This window comes from Marmota monax, unplaced genomic scaffold, assembly GCF_021218885.2.
Source record: "Marmota monax isolate L192 unplaced genomic scaffold, Marmota_monax_Labrador192_F-V1.1 WCK01_AAM20220418_F8-fsc00043, whole genome shotgun sequence".
In the NCBI taxonomy this organism is placed as follows: domain Eukaryota; kingdom Metazoa; phylum Chordata; class Mammalia; order Rodentia; family Sciuridae; genus Marmota; species Marmota monax.
The window spans coordinates 12,609,250-12,622,021 of record NW_026691982.1 but is presented as its reverse complement, the minus strand read 5'-3'; the positions used below and the strand labels follow the sequence as shown (position 1 = coordinate 12,622,021).

Genomic DNA, 12,772 nt, shown 5'->3' with positions numbered 1-12,772 from the left:
ATAAAACAATAAAAGTCTATGCATTTCAAAAACCTAGAAGAAAGGATTTGAAAGTTTTCACCAGAAAAAATGATAAATATTTGAGGAGATACACACGTTTAACCTGATTTAAACATTATACAATATATACAAGCATCAAAACATTACATGGCACCCCATTAATATGTATAATTTTATGTATGAGTTAAAATAAATTTTGAAAAGATTGAGAGAAGTTATTTTGGATAGTAAAACTACTAGCTATGTTTCTCAGGTTTTCCAGTATAAACACACAATGCCTTTGTACTCAGCATAAAACAGTAACTGTCACTTAAGAAATACTGTAGGGGCTGGGATGTAGCTCAACAGCAAAGCAGCTTGCCTCACATTCCCAAAGCCCTGGATTCAATCCCTATTCCAAAGAGAGAGAGAGAGAGAGAGAGAGAGAGAGAGAGAGAGAGAGAGAGAGAGAGAATCTGGCATTGTGGCTCAGTGGTAGAGCACTTGCCTAGCATGCATGAGGCACTGAGTTCAATTCTCAGCACCAAATGAAAAATAAATAAATAAAGGCATTGTGTCCATCTACAACTAAAAAAATAAAAAAAAATTAAAAAAAGAAAAAGAAATATTCTAAATGTTGTCATTTAAATGAAAAAAGTATCTCCAAATGCTGGGCAATGTAAGATCTCGAGGCCCTTCACAATGGATGCACTTGTGAGGGTGCACATTGAAAGTGAAGCCTGTGAACCCCCTTCTGTCAACACGTAGGGCCAATGGGAAGCAGGAGCAGTGTAAGAGCTACCTCTGATGACTAAAATATTTATTTAAGACAGTAAAAATCAACTGGAGTCACCTACACATGGGATGAGGAGAGCCTGCCTCTGGATGATGGTAAGGCTGATGCAGCAAAGAGAGATTACAGGACATGAAGGGCCACCCTGCGGGGTAGGGACCATGAGCAGGAGGCCATAGGCAGGCATTCCACACTGAGGAGCTCTCTGGCCCAGACAGGAGAGCTCCACATTCAACCAGCAGGAACCTTTTTGTCACCTGTAATGATTTGAATGTGGTCTATTCCCATCAAAACTCAAGTCAAGCCTTAATTCTCAGTGTAGAATTGCTGGGTGGTGGGGCCTAGTAGGAGGAGTTGGGTTATGGGGTGGAGATCTTGTGGATGGGTTAAGCTTTTCTTCAAATAGTGAGTGAGACTTTACTCTAGTGGGACTGGGTTAGTTACCAGGAAAGTGGGTTGTTGTAAAGCCACCCCTTGTTGCTGGCAATCCTGCGTGTGCCTTCATCACGAGTTGAAGCAACATATAGTCATTGCTCTATGTAACCACACAGCTTCCAAAACCATGAGGTCTTTTCTTTTTAAATTACCCATACTTGGGTATTCTGTTGTAGCAACAGAAAACAGACTAAGACATAATCTAAGTATACTCAGCATTGGGTCCCAAACAGGAATTTTTTACTGAAGTTTTTTCATGATGAGAGTACTGAAGACAGAATTATATTGCACAACCCATAGCAGGATATTCTAAAAATGTACGGTCCTTATCTCTTTCCCGACTCTTTTCCCCCTTCTCCTTCCCTTCCTCTTGCCAGTCTCTCAAACACCTGTCAGTTGCCTGGATTTTCCTATCCTGAGAATCCCTCCCTCCACTCTAGAGTTGTCACCAGCTGGGCAGTCCTTTGTGCAGCATGATGTAGCTCTTCTCTAGCTTCCTGCAAGAGACTTTTCTCTTGGCTTCTGCCTTGTGCATCCTAACACTCATACACGGAGCAAAACAAAACGGTCTCCCTTAAAACCCACTTTTCTCACTCATGGGAGTGAGGAATTATACATATTTACAACTTACAATCCAATGGTTGCACCATTAATTAATTTGATAAGGGAAATGGTACTTAGAACTGATGTAGCCTGGAAGGAGGCAGGCTTACCTACATAGGTGCATGCCACCAAGGGCCACACTGCTGGTGGCTCATGCAGCACTTTGGTAAGAATCCAAAGGTCCCCTCAAGACATCATGCTCTCTGATAAAGTTATTTTACTTGTTATGTATCAATTTTGTTGGAAAAAGTCATTTCACTACTATCTCCCAGGAAATTACAAACAGTTCACCCTTCTTATCCACAGGTTCTACAACTGTGAATTGAAACAAACACGGATAGAAAATATTTTTTAAAAAATTGCACCTGTACTGAACATGTACAGACTTTTTTCCTTGTCATCATTCCCTAAACAATGCCCTGTAACAACTATTGACATAGCATTAACATCGTATTAGATATTACAAGTCGTCTAGAGATTATTTAAAATGCAAGGGAGGATATGCATAGACACTTTATTTTATGTAAGGAACTGGAGCATACATGGATTCAAGGCTCCTGAAACTGATCTCTTATAGATACTCAGGGATGACACTACTTGAAACTGTGAATCTGGGATCTAAAAGAAAGGCTGTGAGATTGGTGTATTATGCTGCAGCCCCGTGTAGGGTTAGACTGCAGAGAATTGGGGACTCTCTTTCTGAGGACAGTGCAGACATTTGGGACCTGCTTCTTCCTCAGGGAGATGATCTGAACCTTTCAGGTCTGGAGTTGGCTGAACTGAATTAGGTATATTCCCCAGGGGTAGAACAAAGAGGAGCTTCCAAACTCTAGTAATTCTAGATAAGCCTAAATTCTTGATTTATACAGATAAAGTAGGCAGTAATCTTGGGAGACTACAATAAGGAATATAGTGTACATGAGCCCAGGAGAGCAGAGCCATAAAAACAGATGATATTGGGATTTCAGATCCCCCATTTATATGCAAGAAAATAAAGTTCTATTTGATTTATTTTTCAAATATTCTTCTTATTAAATTGACATTAAAAAATACAACTGTATGGCGTTTCCAAGTTCACAAAGCATTTTGAGTGAATGCTTATTCGTTTTTCACCTTTGGAACCTCATACCTAAATCCAAATAACACAAATTCACGTGGTGCAAACACACCTTGTTGTTGTGTTTTATCTGTGAGTGCATTGCTAGGATTTTTGTTTTTCTTTGTAATAAATTGTAGGATTTCCTGACTGGACATTGCCTGCTCACAACTCTGCATTGCCCACGATGTCAAGGAGACCCAGCCTGAGGTCTAAGGCCCCAGTTATTGTTTAATAGAGTCAATCTTCCATCAAACAACCTCATCTGATAAAATGAAGAAAATTAAAAAATCTCTCAACTGTTACAATCCCGTGTCTGCAGCATTACTGAAACCTAAGGTTGATGATCAGCCTATCTCTTTAAAAAAAAAAAAAAAAAAAAAAAGGCCGCTGGGTAGGGGGAGCTACTGACTGCGGCATTCGAGTGCTGGCACCCGAGTGCTGGCACCCAGTGCGGCTGGCTGCGGTGGCAGTCACGCTGGAACCTGCTGATGGTACAAAAGGCAAACAAAGGCACGAAGACCGTGATGCGTGATGCTGACAGCGACCAGTAAGTATCGGAGGCTCCAACGAGGTAGTAAACGAGGAGGGGACATGAACAAGAAGCCTATAGAGATCTCAGGCTCCGCGGTTGGATTGGTCCTGCAGTCCTCCGGGAGCTCCTGGGAAACGGGGTCGGTCCGTCTCTGCAGCCGTTTGCGAGGATCCCGGACCCCCTTCCTTAAGGTCTTCGCCTTCGGTAGAGGATAGAGCATCTTCTTAGGTGTGCGGTGCAGCTGTGAGTAATGAGCTCTTTTAAAAAATGTTCAGTTTGGGCTGGCTGCCCGCGGGTTTGTGGGTGAGGCGCCAGCTGCAGCGTTACTAGAGATCCACTCTGGTCCAGATGCTCAGACTAGCCGCTTTGTCATTTTAATTGCCACCCTGGGCTGCAGAGTGTGGTCACAATGGATCTATTGCTGTAGTACAGTGTGAGGAGTCTTGAAACAATCAAGTGGGGTTCTCAAAGGAGCTTGTTGTTTAATTTATAGTGGTTGGCCTCATTTTAAACAGCCTGTCTTTAAACGATCGCATGCGTGACTTATATAATAATATTTGAGAATCCTTTTAGTTAAAAACATTTTTTTCTTCTTGAATTTCATTTTGATAAGTGATTACTCAATTCTTAAACAGTATTCCAATTTAAGCAGGAAAATCTCATTACTTCTTTCTTTCCTTCTTCTCTTCCTTCCTTTTCTTTTTTTCCTTAAAACAAGGCTAATGTCTCAGAGAAAAGGGTTGACTTTCTTTCTAACATAGCAATTGTTTTGGCTTTAATTTTATTCTGCCTCTGAAGATGGATGGTTCTTCCATTTAAGTAAAAGATAAAATACAGATTGATTTCATGTGTTTCTTAAGCATTAGCTTCCAGAAATTATATGGAAGGCCAGCTCTTTATTTCTACACCAACACAAACAAAAGCAATTGATGCTAAAACCCATTTTGTTTGTCACATGACAAGTAAATCTATCACTTTTTAAGCTACTCATTGATAACCCGATACATACTAGGTTAATGCCTGGTTCTTATGTTCCTATAGTATTATTTTCGGTTAAGCAGCTTTCATTCCTTAATCTTGTCCATGAAGGCTCACTTCATGCTATGACAAGTCTCTCTCATTCTTGGTCATTCCTTTCGTCCTTTGTTTCCCTTCTCTGAATTTTTGGATGGATAATTTTTCTCCTCTTTTCCCCTGGGATCTTCAAGACTTGCTCTGTAAATCCTTCAAACAAACCAAGCCATATTTTCTAGCTTCCCATATTTTTTTGGATATCTTGCTTGAATTCTGTAAACTTTTCTATGGTTAATGCAATGTTTTATATTCTTCAGTTTTTTAAAACTAAGATCAGAAGCACATTGGGTACTATTGCTTTGTGCTGGATTTGTCCTCTGTAGTCTTGGGTTCAAATCTCTGCTCTGCCATACATATTGTCACTCTGCAGTCACTGAGGATTCACCTACTTTCTGTAAGTCTCAGTTCCTTCCTCTGTCAGAGATGATGGGGTTTCTTGCTCACAAAATTATCATAGAGTTGAAACCAGAAAATGTGCATGAAGATGCCTAGTACATACTTCACACAATGTAATCATTTGGTGTTTTGACATTTTCTCATTCAATCTATTCATCTACTATCCACCCATTCATGATCCAGGCAGAAGTGGTTTCACATATTAGTTCACAAAAAGAATGAACTTCTGACTGTGTGCATCTTAATCAGCTGTGATCAGTTCAAATTCAGTTCTTGCTATGGGATAAACACTGTTCTAGCAACTTTTACTTATAAAAGTAATGCTAAATTTCGAATTTTGTCATAAGAGTATTCTGTTGGAGGAAGGAAGACCGATTTCCTTAAGTTCATTATGATAGTAGCAGTGATGACAACATTGACCACTCCCATCATGAGTCCAAGGAGGATCCTTAAATGTGATTGATGTAGATGTGCCAAATTGTAATTGGAATAATTCTGTTGCTATTCTGGTCTTGGACAGTGTCAATGGCAATGTAATTTTTGTATATTCTGTTACTATTTTAATTTCTATTTTATGTGTCTATCTCCTTTCTCCTTGCCATCTTTTCTTTCCTTAAACTTGACATTTAGCACATTGCATTCGATTTCAATGTTTAGGATGGAGTTGTTGCACCCTAAGAGGGAACATAGTGAAATTGGAAAAAGCACTATGTTTTATTGATTATGGAGTGTGGCTCTAGCGCTACCTTGGCTTCTCTTTGTGCTAATTAGAAAGTCATTTACCCTTATCCTAAGGTAAGAGATCTGAGTTAGAGAATCTTCACATTTCCTTTGTGCCATGAGTGGGTGATTCTTTAGTCTATCCTCAGTTTATAAGAACTACTTGATCCAATTAGACATCTTTACCTAGGTTGTCTCTTCTGATTCTCACAATAGCCTTATGAAGCAGGCAGTTCCATTTTTTTTTTTTGTAGTACAAAATATAAGATTAAGATACAGTGGAAGCCTATCCATTTTTTTAGTTGTTAAAGGAGATGTTGATGAGTGTGATATTGGGATTCACTTTTCTTGCTGAAACTCTCAGACTAAAAACCCTGAGCTCTGGTCCTTTCCGCAGTGTCCTTTCTCAAGGCACTTAGAATTTATGGTGATTTGAAACCCAAGATGCCATGATTGCTCTTGGTTTTGTAAGGACTAATTTTGGTTTCACTTATAGCATTGCTTCATCCAGACGGACATTTGTTTTAAACATTCTACTCTGGATTAGATCAAGAGTCTGTTATCTAGGACAGTCTGTTATCTACAGGCTTTGCAGTCTACAAAATCTTCATGTGTTCTGAAATGATAACATTTTAATATAAGTTAAATTCATCCTAATATCATTTAAGTTTCACAGGCCTCTTTAGTTTATTAAAGTACTAAATGCTTTAATTTGAATTTTATAAGTATCTGGAATTTGTACATAATGGTAGATAGAAGCTCAGGTTTTCTCCTTGTTTTTAATACAATGATAAATTTAACCATTAAAAATACCAATAGATGCAAGTTAAAATACAAGAAATATTGCATAAGACAAACACACTAATGAATTATTATTTATCTGAAATTCAAACTTAAGCAGACACATATACTTATAATTAATTTGCTAAATTTGGCAATACTATATAAACAAACTTAACTGATGAATTAAACGATAGTTACTTTGCATGTAAGAATATCAATTTGTTAGTTCTTTAAGTTTAATACATAAAACCAATCACTATCAGTTTTCCAGGAATCATGCCAAACACCCCACTAGGTTTTACTGTCGATGTTTTATTTTTTAAATGTTTATGCTAAGTGACCATCATAAGAAAATTCTTACCATGAAGAACATATTTGTGTCCAACTCATGTTCCTATTTCCCAGAGACCCTCCTAAGAATTAAAAACAAGCTAATACCCAGATTTTAAATGAATTTATTTGGAGTCAAGAGTTGATTTTGAAAAGTGACATACAGTATACTCATTCTGACGTTTACCTTCTTGAAGCCTCAGTTTCTTTCTTCTTACACGGGATCAAGCATGAGTTAACAATCCCAACTCAGAGGTTAGGTGACAGGCAAGCAAGCCTCTGGCATGGCTGTATAGGATGGACTCCCCCTCATAAAGCTATTTTTTAAACAAATGAATAAATATTATTTATCCCTCCTCAGAGCCACTTGATATCAGTCATCTAATATCAAGCTAGATATATTTTAATTATAGAATTTTAATATTAATTTTAACAGCTTTACTGAGATATAATTCACATACCATACAGTTTAACCATATATTATATTATTTTTATATAAAATCTTATCTTTGAGATAAATTGAGCTTTTTAAAAGGGAAACCTAAGAGTCCAAGGAACTTCTGTTCTAGTGCAACCCCCCACAAACATCTGCTTCCCACAATTAGCTCTGCTGTTTGGTAGACTGAAATATGAGGCTGGATCAACTGGATTCTAGATATGCTAATAAAAGAATGTGTGTTTTTATTACTTGGAAATTGACCAAAGTTATTAAAGTGTTCAGTCTCTATTAAATACCTTATGTATCCATGGTCTAGAACCTATTTGAATGGGGGAGTCAAAGATGAACAAAACATGCATGAGGGATTTCAGCAAAGTAAATGACAAAGACTTGTATAACACAGAGGGCTTTGGAACGCTGAGGAAATAAGTTTTTTTTCTTATTTAATCTGAAACAGAGTATTTTTACTATTGTACATTTTCCATGGAAGTCTTTAATTATACACATATGCACAATGAGTGGCACTAACTTTTAGCTTTACCTTTATGTGCTGAATAAAATGCATTTTATACACCTATTCAATCACAGGGTGTGCATTTGAGGTCAAGTAATGGCTGTGGTGACCGTGACCTTTTCTACAACACATCATGCTGAAGCAGTACTGCCAGTAATGACATCAACAATACTTGCTATGCTGTAGATTCTGTCTGTCGATTTATACGTGATTTCACCTGACTTTTTCATTTTGCAAAAATTCCATTTTAAACCAAGTCTGCCTTTGCTGACTCACATTTTTACCCTGACTCGACAGAGGATGAGACAATCAATCTCTTGGTGATTCCATTGGGGCTTTCTGGTGGGCTTCAAGTCTGTCTGCATTTGACTCCTCGTTTCTGCAATGTTAGGGACTTTTTAGGGTAATTTTCCACCATATCCTAGAGGATTTAGCCATGTATGAATTTGTTTGGTCATAAATGATAAAAAATAATGTGGATTTTTAGTTCTCTTCTTCAGATGAATGTGTACCCTGTTCTCAGGAAGTGGCTAAGGGCAATGCTCTTTTTTGCTACAAGAGTTAAAAGACAGTATCTAGGGAAACAAGGCTCTCCTGATAGGTTAAGCTGCAGAGGGCTGTGCCTGGGAGCAATGCAGCACTGGGCACAGTGAAAGAGCAGGAGTTGTCTCTGCTGTCCTTTCTTCTGCCCTGACATGGCCCTTCGCCCTCCCCACTGCCCCCACCCCATGAGGAGGGGGTTTTACTAGTCTTGAAACAATGGATGTGGTTCTGAAATTTGACAGACAAGCAGAAAGGACATCACACTGAAGAGGGTAGATAGCTCCCGATTATATTTTTATGCCATCCCTGTAGGAAAAGCCTTTCTTGTCATTTCCTTGGGTGACAGCCAGCTGTCCGTGCTCTAGTTCTTAGGGTGTTCGCTTTGTCCTCCTTCTTTCTGCTGCAGTTCACGTCATTGTACCTCAGAATCCCCTTCATCTTCCCACATGCTTCCCCCTACCCACCTCTGCCAAAGGGCAACTTTGAGTTAAAAGAACATCACCTATTGCTTATCCTGCAGTTGTGATTTAAGCCTGGAGTCTCCAAGCTGTTTGTTTCAGAAGGAATTTTCACATCAGTGAATAAGTGGACCTGGCATGTTTCTCTTCCTACTCCTTAAATGAGATCATATATAGTGCCAAATCCTCCCACTATGGGTAAACCCCAGGTTGCCAAAATAGAATATTTTTGCTGGGAAGGCAAAGAGGTCACTGAGTGGACACACTGTGCTTATGATAGCCACGGGCAGCGGCTGCAGGTTTCAGAGCCAGACGACCATTTTTGTAGTTGGCAAAGATGTATGTCCAAGCCCCATTTCCCAACAGTGACTCTATGGCTTTGATTGTTTTGGTCCCTGATGCATGAGGCGAGGACATGGATCAGTGGGCAGACATTTTCATGAACACATTTCATATTATTTTGTGCATTACAAAATATCATATAAGTAAAAGTAGAGGCATCCAATATGTGTACAAACTGCACTTTAGTAAGCACTTTCAGACCCAGTTCACTTTGGACTTTGTGATGATGCTGTCAATAGATAGGGCATATCCTTGTTTTGCAGGTGAGGACAGTTGGGCACTTAGAGATTGTGTAATTCTCAAGTCCTGGTGAGTAGATGGCCCATGTTGGAAGGTTCCATTATGCCTCACTGCTTTCCAAATCACATAGTAGAAACCGCTTTATCCCCCTCCTAGAGAAGGTAAAAGAGGAGAAGGAAATAATATTTGAATGTTCATGCAATTTTCCCTCGATACCTGCAGTGGATTAGTTGTTATTGGATGCTGAATCTGAGATGCCCAAGTCCATTATATAAAATGGTACATTTTTTTACACAGAACCTACACACATCCTCCTGTAGACTTTAAGTGGTGCTTAGATGACTTATAAAACCTAATACAAGTTAAATGTGCAAATAGTTGTTATACTGTGTTGCTTAGAAAATAATGACAAGGAAGAAAGTCTGTACATGTTCAGTAGAGATGCAGTTTTTTTAAAAAATATTTTTGATCTATATTTGGGCGAATCTGTGGATGCAGCATCCATGGATACAGAGTACTGTACCTGTGTCAGGCACTCAATATTGGGGAATAAGGAAAGGGCTGGGAGTTAGAGGACCTGTGTTTAAGCCCCTATATGGGCTGATGCTTGATTCTTCTGGGCACCAGCCTCATTACTATAAAAGGGAATTAACAATTACCTACCCAATCATAAGGCTGTAACAAGGCTGAAATGAGATAAAATCTATGGAATCATTTTAATGAATTAAAAATACCATGACTGAGCTGGGGTTGTGGCTCAGTGGTAGAGTACTTACCTAGCATGTGTGATGCACTGGGTTTGATTCTCAGCAGCACATATAAATAAATGTATGAAATAAAGGACCATCAACATCTAAAAAAATTAAAAAAAATACCATGGCTATACAAGGTAACCTTATTATACTGCACTTTAATATTAAATATCAATAATATTTTAACTATACATAAAATTTAGGATATACTCATTTTGGGGGGCATGTTAATGAAATACATGAACACAAAATTTTCATGAAAGTGGTAAAAGATGCCAGACTTATCGTATCATGATTAGTTTGTCAGTCTTATTGAAGAACTGTCTTAAATTTTTTAGTATGGAGTTTGAATGTTGGTATTTCTTCCTTTAAAAAATTGCATTAGGCTGCTGTTCAATAATATTATATTATATGCCAGAATAAAGAAGATTAGCTTTTATCTTGGAAGGTTCTTGTTAAGGTTTTACAAAAGTAAATGTGTCATATATTGAAACATTCAAAAGTCATGCATTATTAGATGAGGAATTATTTCCCAGGAAAACATTAAATATTTAAGTGTAAAAGTTCTGACTAGGATTGGCCATGTAATCAGTAAAGAACAGAAGGCATTTCTGTAGTCTACAGTAATAAAACTATAGTAGGACAAAATATGTATTTCATCACAAGCAGTGACACTCTTTGCATTCATACCCACATATCTACTTATTTAGAATATTTAAATTTAGTGCCTTCGGTAATGACTATTTGTTGAGTTTGATAGATGTGTGTACATGGAATCATAAACTGGAAATTTAAAAAACGATTTTAATATTTCTCTTGCTGGCATTTGTTGGTCTTGGGTTAGTGCAAAGAAATCATGAGAAAAGATACAATGATATACAATAAATATTTAGTGAATGTTGATGTGCTTTATTCATTCCTTACTATTATATGAGAACTGATCTGGTTTATTAGAGAAAGCCAAGCTAGGGGCCTGGTGATCATGTTGGAGTTGTCTCCTCCTCAGTGGAGCCCTGCAGGGGCCCAGTGTCCCAAGAGGCACTGTGGTAAGCGTTCATTCTCCCTCCCTCTATGCTGCCACCACGTGGTTATAGTTTACAGAGACTAACATTCATGTGGCACCCTTATAGACTGGCCCCAGTGATTTTTGTCACTGTGTCCCCTTCTTTTCTATGTCCTTAGGGCCTGGGTCCATCCTTTAGCCTTTTTGAGCTTCTGTCTCTTAAGCCTTAAAATGAGGAAACTCTCTGGTCTACCTCTCTTAGAAAGTTGTTTGGACGATCATGTGACAATGTGTGTAATTGTAAAAGATTATACAGATAGTTACTATATGTCGAATTTAGTAGTAATTAGAACAGGTTTACAAATATATCCTGTGAATCTCTGGAAGACTAAGGGACAAGTTTGGAATGATTGAGAAATAAACTGTCATGGAGCACTTTCCTGGTGTTATTATGCTGACCCTGCCTACAGAGAGCGTGACTGGTGGTTCAGGAATGGTATAGGTGCTGCTAAGGGTAAAATGATTTCATGCAAGGAGGAAGTGATCCCTTAGGCCAACTCCTTCTCTCTTTGCCTGCCCTCCCTCCCCAGCCTAGGTGGAGCTGGGGATGGGACCCAGAGCCTCACTTAATCCTAGGCAAGTGCTCTACCACTGAGCCACACCCTCATTCCCCTTTTTTTCTCTCTGTAAAGGCTTATTAAGTAGACATTATTCCATCTCTAATTTTTTATTTTTGTTTTGTGGTACTGGGCATTGAACCCTGGGGCATTCTGCCACTGAGCTGCATCCATGGTCGTCTTTTATTTTTTATTTTTTTGAGACAGATCTCACTAAAATTATGGAGGCTGACTTGAAACTTGTGATCTTCCTGTCTCAGCTTCCTGAGTCCCTGGGGTTACAGGTGTGCCCCACCACAACTGGCTCTAATTCTTAATCAACAACTGTTTTGATTACAAATCAAAGATATTAAAGAGGTCACTGTATGATAAATCTGTTTTCAATACTCTCTGATATACATGACATAATTTATAGTACAATTCTAACTTTAATTCTATTTAAATGAAAATAGTATGCATAGAAAATAGTATACGTAAATTATAGTGTGTTGCCAATTTCTTAGGTACTTTCTTTCTTTCTTTTCAAGAGTCCTTTCTGTATTCTAGACACAAAACCTTTGCTCATTTTTCCATATGGCAAATATGTTTTGATTTATATAGCATGCCTTGGGTGAACAGAAATTCTTAATTTTAATGTAGATTGAATTTAACAATCTTTTCCTTTATGACTAGTGCTTTCTATTTGTTATTTAAGAAATTCTCTATCCTGAGGTCAAAGAGAGATTGTGTTACAGTTCTTTCTGAAAGCTCAAGGTTTGATTATCATCTATGTCCTTAATCATCTAGAATTGATATCTGTGCACAGTATGGTGTTCAGATAAGTTTTCTGTGCTTGTCTCCATGTTGATGAATGCTTGTCTTAGTAACATTTTTGGAATGGTCGCTTTCCCACTGAGCTCCCTGGTAGCTCTCTTGTGGATCAAGTTTCCATCGACACATGGATCTGACTCAGCTGACTCTGATTGTTCCTGTGTGAATGCCACACTAATTATAATAAGGCTTGATATCTAGAAAAACAGGACTTCTCTTTACTTTTTAAAGGAGTGTCTCTGGTTATTCTTGTCCCTTTGTTTTTCCACAGAACTTTTAGAATTAGCTTATCAAGTTTTATAAAAGGTGA

The 12,772-nt window shown here is 38.2% G+C and overlaps 1 protein-coding gene across 3 annotated transcripts in view; it reads left to right on the top strand.

Moving 5' to 3' along the window:
- Nucleotides 1-3,335: 3,335 nt before the first annotated feature.
- Nucleotides 3,336-12,772, top strand: part of Sacs (sacsin molecular chaperone) — a 90,804-nt gene continuing 81,367 nt past the window's right edge. For 2 of the 3 annotated variants that reach the window (XM_058580713.1, XM_058580705.1), the window contains exon 1: nucleotides 3,512-3,684. The gene's annotated coding sequence lies outside the window, so the exon portion shown is untranslated. Of the gene's footprint in view, nucleotides 3,457-3,511; nucleotides 3,685-12,772 lie in introns of those variants that run through there. The other variant, XM_058580708.1, reaches the window with a different exon arrangement.